This window comes from Triturus cristatus, chromosome 3_1, assembly GCF_964204655.1.
Source record: "Triturus cristatus chromosome 3_1, aTriCri1.1, whole genome shotgun sequence".
NCBI lineage: Eukaryota > Metazoa > Chordata > Amphibia > Caudata > Salamandridae > Triturus > Triturus cristatus.
The window spans coordinates 513197992-513213872 of record NC_140583.1 but is presented as its reverse complement, the minus strand read 5'-3'; the positions used below and the strand labels follow the sequence as shown (position 1 = coordinate 513213872).

General features: G+C 44.6%; 1 protein-coding gene across 1 annotated transcript in view; it reads right to left on the bottom strand.

The window, feature by feature from the left end:
• Positions 1-15881, bottom strand: part of LOC146860510 (aminopeptidase N-like) — a 438299-nt gene that overhangs the window by 350963 nt on the left and 71455 nt on the right. The window lies entirely within an intron of this gene.

Here is a 15881-nt window from a genome sequence, read left to right as displayed (position 1 = left end):
ATGACAACCTGATGATGCAAAGGAACTGAAGTCACACGATCTTCTTTCAGTTCCACGTCTCACCTGAAGTGACATCAGTGTTGGTAACAAAAATACAAGGAGTACGATTAATACGGTTGCATTTTATTATAGGAGTTTAAAAGTAGAGGTTTGTAAAGCTGTGAAGTTTTTTTATCGTCAATTTAGCTTTTTTCTCACAAAAAGTATGAAAGACAAGAGAAGGTTATAATGTTCTGTTAATCGGGAACTCCACATAAAGTCACATAATTAATGCAAACCCAAATTAAAAGTTATAATAGTAGGAAGGAGACATGGTTATCAAGGGAATAGGAATCACAGACAGGAACAAAACAATTGCTTGTAAAGCGGTCCATGCCCCCACACATATCACATGCTCATGCACTGCCTTCACATGTAATAAGGAGATTAACAGGCCACATTCCTGTAATATATTATGTGCCTATGTAGAGCCTAATCTTTTCAGGTAAAGTGATCACGTTTTCATTCAAGGAAATCCTTTGTGATGCTATGTTTTTCCTAGGTTTTTAGATTTATGGACTCTATACAACTCCCATATTTTGGTGCTTTCGCAAAGAGTAGTTGCTAAACAAAACCTCATTGCACCTCATTGCCTGCACCCTGGCTATGTCAATTGGCTCGTTCATGGATGCCTTTGGTATATATTGATTTATTTTTACCACTTGTTGTCATTGTATCTTCTGGGTTTCATTTAATGTCCTCTGAGAAACCGGAGTCTGGTTCACTCTATCTAAAACTGCAAATAACAAAAATAGACATTTTGAACTTTTTGTACATCCACCGTAAATTCACCCTAGTTGCTTAGGGTTTATAAAAGTTGCATACAACGTTTGAGCCACAGCTGACATTTCTGAGCTCATATCTGGGAACATTCTATTGTAGAGACAAATAAGCATCTATGTGGTACTGTGTTCTAGACCCAAGATGTAAGCAAGACATTGGGTTGTTATTAAGCCTTTCAGCATCAAGACACATCTCATAGTGTTCAAATTTAATGCATGTTGCACAGATTGGCATACAGGATGGATAGCAACGGCTGATGTGCAATTTTACTAAGGGGACTATGGCACATTACATGCTGGAAAGTGTGTGCAGTATATACAAACCTAAGTCTTCTAACATTGGTTTATAACAATTGAAGAACACCATTTCCACTACTTTTTGGGATACATTTTGGCAAAAGTCACATGAATTGTTGTGGAAGGGTTGGTACGTATGTACCTACAGCGCAACTCTTTCCTATCAGTCTATCACTCTTGTTGAAGGTGGTGCTCTTGTTCAAATGAGGTCTGATTGTCATCAATGTGCTATAATATTGGAACTTGAATGTCTTTCAAAGAAAAAACTGGAAAGTTTCTCAAAGTCTTTATTCTCTTGCTTTCCTCACGCTTACATTGTTCATCAATGTGATAAGTGAGTCTTTCATGTCTTTTTGCCTCCCAAGGTACCTGGATTGGGAGATTTCTCTTGGCTTTGCTAACAAGGATCGTTCTGGGTAAGACACTGCTGACTTTTTACAATTCTCTGGCTTAATGGTGTTTTCTGACCTGCATTCCATGGCATCTGTGGTCCGCTGTTCGCCTTAAAGACATTCAGAACAAGCTCACGTGGACTCCAATATCACCACGCGTGCACAAGGGAAGAGTTTTCCCCAATACTCTTTGTACAAAACTGGACTGGGTTGTTTGACTCTTGCACATTAGACTAATTCTGTTGTGACTTTTGCACCATCAAAATCCGCAGTTACTCGTTCCATTTTCACCCTTTTTTCCTAATTGGCAAAATCTATTCCGCTTGCTCCAATATTTCTGTGAAGTAATTGCCTTGCATTAAGAGTGGGGCGGGCTTGGTAAAAGGGATAACAAGTACAATGGGGAAACGTATCTGTGTTGTAAAACTGTCCCACCAAAAAAAAACTGCCACTCCCAGGTTACCACCGACCTCGATTGACAGAATGCTCCAAAGAGAGATAGGGGCGGTCATGACAGAAATTGAACTAACTGAGAGGCACCTCTCCCTAACTCCTGATCTTTGTCCCTCGTTGCCAAACTCCATCTAAAACCCCCACTCCGTCTCTAACACCCCTAACAGAAACATTGCACGTTTGCTCGCAACAAGAATTAGTCCCTGAAATTGAAAATCGTGAGGGGGTGCCCCCAATACCTTACGTAAGACTGGCAAGCGCAAGCAAGCAAGCAGGGGGGCTCCAAAGAGTGAGAAAGCCAAAGGAGAGCCGACAACCAGCTCAACCATTTCCAATCCAGCTAGAGACTGCACTGCTAGTACACACACCGATCTAGCTTACCCCTTTTGGGTTCAGAACATGGTTGGAGACTTATTGGCCCAAATTAAAATTATCATAAAAGAAGGAATTGCCCCACTAGCTAAGGGCCTACATAATCTGGAGACACTGGGGAACACCTGGGCAACAAACACGAGTAATGACCCTGCCCAGTTTGCGGTGAGGGGGAATGATTTTAGCTGCCAGGCAGCAATGCCAAGCGTGACATCTGTGGATAGAGAAGGGAATTTTAGGAGTCAGGACTCTATCAATCCATGTGGGGCTAGCCGATCCAACAACCAAGATAGCAAGGGAGTTAAATTAATCAAACCGCCACCATCTAGACCAGATCAACAGCAGGCGCAAATCCATACTGAGTGTCTATTTCCTATGAGCCCTAAGGCCGATACTGGGGGTAACAGCCTAGCCAATATCCTCCTGGCTGGAAACAAAAATGCTATCACCCCAGCAGGGACCAGTGAGCACTGTGAAGGGTGTAGAGGAGCAGAGACCATAGTTGGAAGCTTAGAAGCAATGATTCAACCAACCATTAACCTACTCCCGGCTGCAACCCCATATGTGGTAGTGTTGACGGGAGTACCGGTGCTTAAAAATGGCCCGAGTGGAACCTACTTTGAACTCAAGAAAAAAAGTTTTGGCTGGTAAGGCACAGGCAGCTACCCTATGATAGAGCGGGAGAAATTCTAATAATCCGCAGAGCGGGTTGGGTTGGAACAGGCCCCAAGCGGAACCAGGGAGACTGTGTAGTCATACATTTTAGAACTCCCCAGACTGTACTTTGTTTACTGACACAAGAGCGGAGACCTCAGGAGCCACATACTGAGATACAATGTGTACCATTAGACTATTTTTACCCACGTGCCCACCAACCAGCCAGGGCCATTACCTCCATAGACCACTCCAGACGCCCAATGAACTTTCAGGACAACAGCCACAGGTACCTCCCTCCGAGACCCCTACTATTTAATGTACCAGTATGGAACAGATTTGAGGGCCTTGAAGAAGTGGATTGACAAATAGAGGGGGAGGGTAAAGTCTGCAGAGTGACAATTGTAGAGCATCACGGTGAGGCCGAGGTGCCTAGCTCAGACCATCTAGTGGTGCATAATACTCCTTGGGTAAGGGCAGACATGCGGGGCAAGGAAATTTAAAAGCAGCGGGGAGTCTGTGACCGTGCAATAATATTAGAAAGGCCCCGGATTCACTATTACCCCCCCACTGTCCAATTCCTTAAAAATGTATTGAAATGGGGACAAAATTACCTACTGGGACCCTGGGCAACACCTCTGAGGCTGCATTAGGAGGCACACATACAAAAGAAAGCCATGCATGCAACGATGCCAAGGCCCCACAGAGCTTAGGAAGGAAGCAAAAATTGTTATCATGGAACGTTGGAGGCCTGAAAAACAAATTATCTTGTTCGGATTGGGGACTATTTGTGGATCAATTTGATATTTTTTTTCTTTTCAGGAGACCTGGGCACGTCAAGATTCGCACAGGGCGGGGTTTGCGTCATTCAACATCCTAGCCACCTCAGGAGGAAGGGGCAAACCTTCTGGGGGCCTCTACGTTTGGATGGGCTCCCATCTTGGTTGTATAGCCAAACAGTTGGATACTTTTTGTAATGATATCCAATGTGTACTGCTTAGCTTCCCAAACAACTTGGCACTGGCGCTCACTAATGTTTATTCCCGCCCCGTTAGTGTGACCAAGGAATCACCAACTTTTGATGACCTGACTTCTTTTATCCCCACGGTTCCCTCTAATGCTTGGGTAATAGTGGGGGGAGATTTTAATTGTCAATTCGAGCCACTTCCCAATATGACCGACTCAACTCTAAATGAAGAGGATGCACAGTGGTCTATTCCCGAACCACAAATTCCACCAATAAAGGCCTGGTCTCCATTGGCAATCCAGATAAATGCATTTACGTTGACCCATTCTCTGAGAGCATGCAATGGCCGGACACCCTCAGACACACCAGGGAATTTCACTTTTAATAGAACCGGCCAAGCTTCTTTTCTAGACTACATCCTAGTGGAGACAAAGCACTGGCACAGAGTTGTTGATTTTGCAGTATATTCTCGCCATGACAGCGACCACAACGCTTTATCACTTGTATTGGACTTACCAGACCTGGGAATTGTCCCGACTACTAGCTCCACCATAGATAGCAGGCTAACGCTGGCTAAGAACAGGAAAAGAATAAGATGGGAGACAATACATCAGTCACCAGGGAAGCTGTATGCGTTATACGCAACTGTAGTCCCGGTCTTAGCAAAATTAAGTGAACTGGTCTCAGGGACACCCACTCCTGACTTATTCAAAGAAATCGCAGCATTGCACGCAGGGATGACATCTAAATTAGCCGACGTGTTCCACCCAGAGATGCATAACGAGAGGAACAAAGTAGCCATCCACTCCTGGTTTAATGACAGTTGCCGCAAGGCTAAACAGGATCTATTGGCAGCTATAAAAGCTAACAACAAGCCACTCATCAGGCTTAAGAGGGTGTCGTAGAAAGAGATCACACGTCTAGCAAAAGAGGAGTGGGAACTGAATAGATGGGATGATTTAAAAACTGCGCTAATTACTAAAGACTCTAAGAGGTTCTGTTCAATAGTCAGCCTCAGGCAGTAGTGAGGGCAAACTAGTCGTAGAACCTAATATAGCCGCGGAAGTGTGGGAAGTGCACTTCCAGGCTTTGTACACCTCTAAGGAAATCCTGGGCTCCTATTTCACCCCAGCACCATCCCTTTACAGGGATAACTGGGAAGAAGCGTCGCAGTTCACTGTCAGAGGTCGTAAAAGCGATAAATAAACTCCCCTCCAGTAAAGCTCCCAGACTGGATAAGATTCCGGGAGATCTCTTCTGGCATGAGCCTAAAATTTGGTGACTTTATTTACTGACCCTATTCAACGCCATCCTAAAGGATATGCCAATGCCCAAAACCTGGGCAGGAGCAGAAATAGTCCCAATTTTCAAAAAAGGTTCCCCTTTCCTACCAACCAATTACAGACCGATTAGTCTGATAGATGTGGTACAAAAGCTCTTTGTGTGACTAATTCTTGACCGTTTACAAGGTTGGATGGATGACCATGCGATCCTAAGCCCATATTAGGCCGGCTTCAGGAAGAATACTTCCACAATCGACCAAATCTATAGATTACAACTAATTCTGTGGAAAACGATGGGAATGGAGGGTGGAAGCCTCTATGTAATTTTTGTGGATTTGAAGTCGGCCTTCGACTTAGTGCCTAGAGGAAAATTGTGGGAGGTACTTATAGAAATCGGGATTTCCCCTGATCTCCTGACTATACTTGTTAGATTACATGATGCAAATTTTGCCCAGGTAAGATGTGGGAAAGGAGGAGAAATGACAGTGCGGTTCCCAATTGACATAGGTGTAAGGCAGGGCTGTGTGCTTGCACCGACCCTGTTTTGCCTCTTTGTCAATGCACTACTGGCCCAACTTACTGAGGTGAGGGAAACCGATGCACCCATATTGGCAGGCACCAAGATCCCCGCAATCATGTTTGCCGATGACACCCTCTTAATGTCCAAATCCCCTATGGGCATACAAAGGATTTTGGACTGTTTTGCCATCTTTTACAATAAACGGGGATTGGAGATAAATACTCAAAAAACCAAGTTCATGGTTTTTAATCCACCTAAAACACTTTGTCCCAACCCTAATTTAGATGGCATTAGGCTGGATAGGGTGACGGTATTTGAATTCTTAGGGGTCACACTGACAGAAAACATGGAGTGGGGCCCACAAATTGCCAAATCTAAACTAAAGTTAGCACAGACATCTGGAGGAATCATTAAATTATTAAGAAACTCCCCCCACAAACTTGCAGAGATATATAAGATGCAAGCCAGAGGTGCGACATTATACGGGGCAGAATTATGGGGGCATTGCTGCTGTCAAAATCTGAGTAAAGTAGAAAATAGCTTTATGAGGCAAATTTTGGGCCTCTCCTCTAGCACTACTCTTATCCCACTCCAGTTGAACTTAGGGATCAGACCAATTGGGGAGGAAATAGGACTGAAACCGCTTACGTTCTGGCGTAGATTATGGGTGACACCTGAGCTAATAGTCTATAGAACGGAACTGAGAGATATTGAGAATTCCTGATGTGGCAAGAATCCCCTGGTTTAATCATGTAGAAAAAGAATGTACCAGGCTGGGCAAATCAAGCCTGTGGAGTAACCAAGGGGAAGCTTGCCCTTCAATTTCCCATCCGGAACTAGTTATTGCCTATCGAATGAGCAAGCTAACACAGGTGCAAGGGAACCCGTCCACTGGACAATTGACAGCTAAGTTCCTTTTCTTGAAGGGGTGATATTTTTTTGAGTCTTTTTACATGATATCTATCCACCCCTGGCAAGGAAACTATATGTTCAGTTCAGATTGGGTACCCTCCCGCTCCGCGCCTTTTCCAGCAAATGGATGGGCGCGGTCCGGAGAGAGTGCCCAGCCTGTAGTTGGGAGGAGAAGTCAGAGCTCCATGTCGTCTTTTTTTGCCCAGCCTACAAACCAGCAAGGAAGTCGTGGCTCGTTCCTCTGTGTAGGAATTTAGGGTTTACGCCCTGTGCAGAGGCATTCAGAGTTCTAAAATACGATACTTGTAGACCCATTGTATTTGCCGTATCACGATTTCTGACCTCCATGTGGCGCAGCTGCAGGAAGTTTATAGGCAAGACCAAACAGCAATAAAATTAATTTTCGCCCCTATAAATCGCAGGTTTTTTAAAGACTTTTAATTCTTTTGCAGTTCTAATTTCCCAAAAAAAAGGGGGGAAAAAAAACCTTGCAACTTTTAGAGGCACAAGTTACAGTTTGATTTTACTCTAGTCACAACGTGATCTAAGGAACTGGCACTGTATGGCTACCTTACATTTTTAGACAAAATTATACTATTTGGACCATCACTGCCAACATTCATGGGTTTCTATCAGGGCCTTGCTTTACTAAGTCGGGGCCTTTGTCCCTGTAACTATTTAACTTACATGAGTTCAGGAATTATTGTATATAGGTGTACATATATATAGGTGTATATATATATAAAGGTGTTGTGCCACTGTAAACTTGTTTTTATTGTTCAAACTATAGAGGTGTTGTAATTAGATCCATGTAAACAACCATGGCAACTACTGTATCATTTTTATCACCATGAATTTTAATGCACTGTTTTTTCTATGCAGGCTCTTATGATCGTTCGACCGAAATAAAGTTTTATGATGATGATTAGCGAATCATAAAGCCAAATAAATTTATTTATGCCTCAAGTGGGGCAGAGGAAGGGCATTTAATGGGAAGCCCCAAAGCATGTATGTAGGAAGTTAAGGAATATATGCCGAACATTGAATCAATAGAGTAAAGAGCTTCAGACCAGTGGGAATGAGTCTCCACAACCCTGTCAGAATTTTCTGATTGGTGTTTCTCCAATTAGTGTAACTTCCCATGTGTATAATACCAGTATAAGGAATTCTTAATAATAGCCACACTACCTGAAAAAAACTTTTAGCAATATTGCTTGTCCAAATGTAAATTGAGCCCCATTCATTTTCAGTGAGTGGCCTACCTAAATACCGCTCCCATCTCCTCCTCTCCACGATTTTTTTGGGATGATGCGCCAGTGTTAAAATTGTGTATATTTCAAAGATAAGCCTCTTACCTTCATCTGTATTTGTAATCCATTTCTCGAAAGTTGTCAAAGACTTCGAAAAATACAATTTAACATGCTGTGTAAAGCTAAATGACATGACTGTCAATAACAAGATTTCTCTGATGCCAGAGTTCTGCTTTAGTGTTTCAAATGATTTAATGCTCATTGGCTCACACAAGTATCCAAGTTTGATGCACCTCATCTCTCTCTCCACTACTCAAAAACCCATCACATCCAGCCAATTCCAAATCATGGGTGAGAGGTAAACAAAAGTTCAATTGCTCAGCTACCTTGCCTCACAACATCAACATGTATCAAGTTATCTGTGTTGTAGTGCTATTTGTCCAAACTGGAAACTTCCAAACATGAGAACGTCTATGACCTGATCTATGAAACACCATTGTTTTTCAGATTCTTGCTTCCACTATTCCATATCGAATCACTACCCGTTTGGTTGCAATCCTCGCTCTGTTCCTAAACAACACAAAGTAATCGATCACCTGTCAGCTGTGCTTGATTGCTGAAGAAGGGAGAGGGAGCAGAATTACCTAGGAGAGAAATAATATTCCAAGCACGATTGCCATTTTGGTTCCAACCCTCTCTAGCCACGACAATTTACCCATGGGGCAATCTTTAAGGTCTTTCTGAATCTTTTTACAGAGTGGTAGGTAGGAGGCCTTGACAATTTGGCCTATAGAAGGGTAAATTAGAACAGCAAGATAGATGATAGAGTCCTGCATTCACTAAAGATGAAAACTAAGCCATAGTCTGCTAACCTGGTCTGATGGAATATTTAGTATGAGGATTGAAGATTTAACTTAAACATTTAGGGCCTGATTTGGATGTTGGTGGGAACACAACCGAGTGGTCTTTTTTGGTGGTCTTCCTGCCCGCTGCTCTGACAGTCCGCCGGCTCAATTTAGATGCTGACTGGCAATGAGAGAGAAAACCTACACCAGGACTTTTCTTCCGCGCCCCTGCGGCGGGATGGCCTGCAGCAGGCGTTGGCAGGACTCCAGCCAGCATTCCCACCCTCCAGATTTGGATGTGGCTTGTTTCAAAGGAAGTTCCAACGGGAATCCCTCCTACTTTGAGTCAGCGTAAAGGGACAAAAAGGGGTGACAACTCACCTTTTCTCAGGGTACAGCCTGTAATTTCATCCTCTCCTCCTTTGCCCAGATTCCTCCTTACCTGCTGCACCTTGATTGCGATGGACCAGCACCCTGGTTTGACAAACCCGAAGGTAAATGTTCATGGTACGTGCGGGTACACATTGCATGGTGTGTGTAGGTTGGTGGTGCAATGCAGAAGGTACAAAATATGCCCACTACACATAACCTACATACATAAATGTATGCATACACAACACATATGTGTTTCACATAAATAAAAAAAATGCTACTTACCTCTCTCCCATCACCACCTCACTGGCAGGACACCGCTAGCCCAACGGGAACATCCAAATCTGCTTGGCTGGCTGGACCGCGCCATCCAGACGGGGACAGTGGGCAGTTCGCCAGCACAAAAGACTGCCGCCACGGCAGTCTTCTTTGTATTGCATATACATCTAAATACAGCAGGTGGAAGAACGCCAGCTCGGCAGAGTACTGAGTTTCTCCACCACAACGAGATGGCAGTCAGACCACCTAGATCTAAATCAGGCCCTTGGTCTTAACCATATTGTGCCAGTAATTCCATAGATGATGGGATAGAGCTTTTTGGATCTGACAACTAGAAAAAAAATCATATAATACACAATCATTTCAAAAGCATCTTTGTCTTAATATCGTCTTTACTCAGACCCTGTTTAGCCAGCAGTTTCATAGCGACACTTCATATCACAAAAGAATGGGAGGAATCACATTCATTCTAATAGAGGCTGATGAAGCCTTATAGGAAGACATTGTCTAGCTATTGAACCTAGGTCCAAAAGACCAAAACACAAGGTCAAACACCTTATTTGTGACTAACAGTATCAAGAAGGTATGTTTACAAGAACGGTGGATATTATAAATAATGTCTAGAATGTTTTTCTAGTGATCTTCTCAGCATCTGTCAAAGACAAAACCAAATTTGTCTGGATTAATTATGCCTGCAACATAGGGCTATGTCTGGTTGCAAGCATACCCAATAATATATTCATGCCCAGACTCTACAATGAGATCAGCCTGTAGGACTACATATTAAGAAATATTTATGCAGTTTGAAAATGGCAATTATCATAGCCTCTCTGATAAAGTCTGTGCTTTCTTTAATTTCAGTTAAATGTTAACGAATTAAACATTCTTGTGAGAGAAGGTGCCAGCCCCTCCCTACAAATTGTTTTATAAATAGTGTTGTAAACCTATTAAACCTGTCGATTTCCCTGCCTTTAGTCTAGCAATATTGCTAACAATCTACTTGGTATGGATAGGCTGTTGAATCTCAGAAATTCGGTCCACAATTAGCATCTTTGACATTGGCTGCCTACATATAAAGGCACATGATCACCTTTGATATTGCCAAGGACCTCTCTCGTTAGGGAGTCTGATGGCTTTAGCCCTATCATGGACCCTTTTGACCAGTAGTTTACAGGCAAAACACCTGCTTTCTTTATCACACGCACTATACAAGGTGTCCTTAAGCCTAAGTAGTGCTTATAGTGCCTTGTCGAGGTAAATTGCCATAACCTGATTTAGGACTTCCTTTATTATGGGCCAAACATTTACAGAGAGCTTTCCCTTGGGGGAAACTCTCTAGTTCTCATCAAAAAGATCCCAGATGCCTTGCTCACATGCCATTGCTCTTGTCTGATTAGTGTGGAGGAGGCAGAGAACAGGTAGCCTTTCATTACTGAATTTAAAGTGTACAAGAGTGTTAGACCTGGCCATTCTTGCAGGTTCATCACCAAACATTTTGCCTTCTTCCTCCTATTCTTTTGATAAATTAGTTTCTGCTGGCCTTAGAACTCTGTGCACTTTTCACTGCTAACTAGTGCTAAAGTGCCTGGGCTCTCTCCTCTAAACATGGCAATATTGGCTAATACACAATTGGCAGAATTAATTTACTTATAAGTCCTTATAGGTAAATGCACTAGATGTGCCCAGGGTCTGTAAATTAAATGCTGCTAGTGGCTCTGCAGCACTGACTGTTCCACCCACTTAAGTGGCATTTCAAGCATGTCTTTGGCCTGCCATTGCAGGACCTGCATGTGCAGTTTTAAAGTGCCATTTTGACCAGGTAAACCTTTTGCCAGGCTCAAACATTCCTTTTTAATACAAACAAGTCACCTTTAGCATAGTCCCTGGGCAGCCCAGAGGGCAGGGTGCAATGCATTTGAAAAGCAAGCCATGTACATTTAAGATTTACATGTCTTGGTAGTGAAAAACTCAAATTCATTTTTCACTACTGAAAGGACTATCTTCCCATAGAATAACATTGGAGTTGCCATATTACATTTTAATAAGTGTAATTTTCAAATGGGAACATGTTGGAAAATGACCCTTTCTGCAGCATCACCTCTGAATGATTTGCCTGCTGCCCCCCTTTTTGCTGAATTCTTTTTTATTGGCTTTAGGACTTTGTGCGCTTTACCACTGCTAACCAGTGCTAAATTGCTCGTGCTCACTCCCTAAAATAGGGTAGAATTAGTATTATTTGATTTACTTGTAAGTGCCTTGTAGAGTGGCATTCCATATGCCCAGGGACTGTAAATTAAATGCTACCAGTGGGCCTGCAGCACTTACTGTGACACCCATTTAATTAGCACCCTAAAACATGTCCCAGGGCTGCCATTGCAGCCTGAATCTAGTGTTCCACTTCCATGTTGACTTGGCATTTAAAACCCCTTGCCAAGCCTTAAACTCCCCTTGTATTACATATGTCACCCCTAAAGTAGGCCCTAGGTAGCCCATAGGGCAGTGTGCTGTGTTTTTCACTGCTGTGAGGCCTACCCCTCCCAAAGGATAACTTTGGGGATTCCTTATTACATTTAATAAACTGTAATTCCTGAATGAGAGGAGATTGATACATCATGTATGGTACAATTGTAATGATAAATCTTAATGTTAAAGTCAAATTTATCATTACAATTTTGAAAATGCCGTTCTAGAAAGTTGTCATTCTCCTACCCTCAGCACTTTGTGCCTGCAAACTGCTTTAGTTCACATGACTGGGTGCACCTGGCAGTTAGACGTTTTGAATTCCCTCCAGACAGTCATACAATAATGGGATTAGCTGAGCGTTAATGGGTCATCAACTGGCAGGATGAAAGGGCAGAGTTGAGCCAGCCCAATAGGCTCTGTTCTGACTCCTCACAATAGGCCTAATGACCCTGTATTTTCAGTGCAGATAGCTTGGAGCCAGGGCAGGTAAAGCAGGAATCTCCCAAAACTTTAAAGCACCTGTCTGAAAATTCTTCCACCTTCTGGGAGTAAGGCACCAGGGTATAAAAATTGGGCTCTCAGACCCACTCTTTAGTACACTTCTGGATCTGTGAAGACTCTGTCAGAAAAAATGACTGCTGTGCTGCTGAAGGACTGCCACTCTCCTGGACTGGTGCTCTGAAAGAACTGCTATCTTGCTATGCTGACCTGCTGCCTGCTGCCCTTCTGGTCTGGTTGCAAAGGACTGGACCTGTATCACTTGAACCCAATGTGACTCCAAGGACTTGCCAGCTTGCCTCCTGATCTGAAGGTTCAGGGACATAAGATTTCAAATACCCTGCTTCCACACCTGGGCTCTGACATCTGTGAGACTACTCTGCCAAGTGGTGTCACCCCTAGTCCTGGACCCTTTGAAATGAGCGTAAAGTGTTTGTTCAACCTATCACTGTTGCGGAGATGGAACTGGCACATCGCTGTTATTGCGAGGTGAGAACTGATGCATCTTCAACACTGTGCAGATCGGAACCAGTGCATCGCCCCTGTTATTGCGAGGACCAGAACTGCCGCATCCCTGCATTTGCGTGGATCGCACCTTTGCTCCCACTTAGGAACCACCACTGCGCAATGCTCTTCAAGTCAAGTGTTCGCATCTCCCTCGATGACAGCATCAATGTCGAAGCTGAAACTCTGCATCACACTGGAGCCTATGAATAGGATATTCGAAGTCTATGCAGTCTGGACCAAGGTACTTATGCGCAGCGGGCCCAATCTGGTCTTTATGACTGACCCTTGCTCCATCGCAGTGAGCCAGAACTTTTGATTTTGTCCTGGTCCTGCATGACCAGGTGTCTCTTGCTAGCACTTGGTGCTTTTTGGTGCGTTTGGTGCTACTTTCACTCATTCTTTTAAAAATTAATATCTGTGGCTACTCTTATTGGATTTCTGTCATTTTGGTCTAGTTTTATTTATTCTAAACTGGTGTAGGATTTTTTTGTGTGGTATTTCCACTGTCTTATTTGTTTGAAGTGTCAAATACTTTACATATTGCCTTCAAGTTAAGCCTGACTGCTTTTGTGCCAAGCTACCAGGGAGGGAGTCCAGGTTAATTTGGGGATAATGGTTTCTTACCCTAAGTAGGATTGTGGCTTCTGCTTTACCAGGTCTTCCACATGAGCCGACCAGGAACCCACATTCTAACAGAAGAGATAACCAGTTCACATTTGGTTGCTACGGAATCACAATTTCAATCCTAATTTATGATGAAGTCATATTTTAATTTGCAATTCTGAAAATGTTGCATTTTCTTGCCTTAGCCACATGGCTGGGTGCAACTGAATTTTTGAATTACTCCCAAACAATCGCACAAACGTGGGATTAGGTATGCGTGAATGGCAGGAAGGGGAGGTGGAGTTTAACACAGCCCCACATGCAACTGAATGGCCTGTGCTAATCCTTCACTCATAGAGCCTAACAGCCCTACATTATTACTGCAGCAAGCTTGGAGCAAGGGCAGGGGAGGTAGCGAATTCCATGCACTTCAAAGACCCTGTCTAGAAGCGTCTCCCACCTCCCAGAACCAGGGCATCAGTGTATAAAAAGTGGACTTCAGACTCCAGCTCTTCAGTACACTTCTAGACCTGTGGATACTCTGCCAGAATGAAGGGCTGCTGTGCTGCTGAAGGCCTACAATTCTGCTGGACTGCACTCTCCTGCACTCCTGCCTTTCTGTGCTGACCCACTGCCTACTGCCTTCTTGCCTGGGTGAGAAGGACTGGGCCTGCATATCTTAAACCCAGAACCCAGAGAGTCTCCAAGTGCTAGTTGGCTGGCCTCCTGATCTGAAGCCTGAGGGACATATCAGGATTCCAACAACCTTGCATGTGAACCATGACTCTGCCATCTGAGAGTCTACCCTGCCAGCCCAGTCATGGCCCCTTGGAAGTGGGGCTAAGGTGCTTTGACAGCCTCTGTGGATCCAACAGAACTGACGCATGACCTCTGCTGAGCGGCACAAACCCGAGCTGAACTGACGCTTCTCCACTGCTGCATAGATTGGACCCATAGACAAAGACATCAACGCCACAGCCTGCACTGCCATCAGAACTGCCACTGCGCATCGCACCCTCGGCGTAGGCCCTAACATCTCTCAGCAGACCCAGCCTCGATGATGACGAGGAACTCCGCTCTTTGGAACCAAAGCATCGGCCAAAGTGTGAGCCGCATCCCTGATACCTCTTCTCAAGCTCCCTCGACAGGATCCTTGATATAGATGCAAAAGGACCTTGCACAGCAACCTTGCTGCATTGCGGAACTGACACATTGCCTCAGCTGTGCGACGCATCTTCAACATGGATCCACGGAACGCTCTGTAACCCAGGGTTTCAATCACTTAATCATTCAGGGGTTTGTAAAGCACACTGGGGAGGGCTGTGCAGCTCCTTTAGGGTCATTCGAAGAGCCAGGTCTTGTGATCTTTCCTGAATTAGTGCAGTGTCAGTCTTTGCCGGAGATGAAAGGGGTGGGATCGTTCCAGGTCTTGGCTGCGAGGTAGGTGAAGGACATTCCACCCAAACTGTGCCTGTAGAAACGTGGGACGGTGGCTCAGGAGAGGTCAGCGGAGAAGAGGTTTCCCTTGGGGGCATGGAAGGAGAGGCGGTTGTTGAGGTATTGTGGTCCGATGTTGTGGAGGGTTTTGTAGGCATTATTGAGCAGCTTGAAAGTTATTCTTCTTTCGACGGGAAGCCAGTGGAGGTCATGGAGGTGTTGGGTGATGGGGTTGTGCAATGGGATATCGGGGATTAGTCTGGCTGCGGCGTTCTGGATGGTCTGGAGTTTGCAGAGGAGCTTTTTGTTGATTCTGGTGTAGAGGGCATTGCTGTAGTCCAGTCTGCTGGTGATGAGAGTGTGAGTGACCGTTTTCCTGGAGTCTGGGGGTATCCATTTGAATGTTTTATGTAGTATGTGGAGGGTGTTGAAGCATGCGGAGGAGACGGCGTTGATCTGTCAATTCATAGTGAGCAATGATTCCAGTAAGACGTGCATGGTCTGCCGGTGTGGGTGGGTTTCTGAGGGCAGGGTGCCACCAGGTGCCATCCTATGCAGAGGAAGTGGACCCGAGGATGAGGACTTCTGTTTTCTCTGACTTGAGGTGCAGGCAGCTCTTCTTCATCCAGGTTGAGACGGCTTACATCCCTTCTTGGAAGTTGTGCCTGGTGATGTTGGGTTCCTTGGTGAGAGAGAGGATGTGGGTGTCATCGGCATAGGAGACGATGCTGAGCCCATGGTTTCTGACGATGGTTGTGAAGGGGGCCATGTAGACATGGAAGAGGGTGGGGCTGAGGGAGGATCCTTGGGGTATTCTGCATCTGGCCTCTGTCGGTTCTGAGAGGAAGGGTGCCCGCCAGTGTGGCGGGTTGCATACTAATTGGGAGTGCGGGACCCCCGCACCCTCAGCGGGCCATCCCATTTCCCGAGGGTATGGCGGGTGGACAAAGTCCACC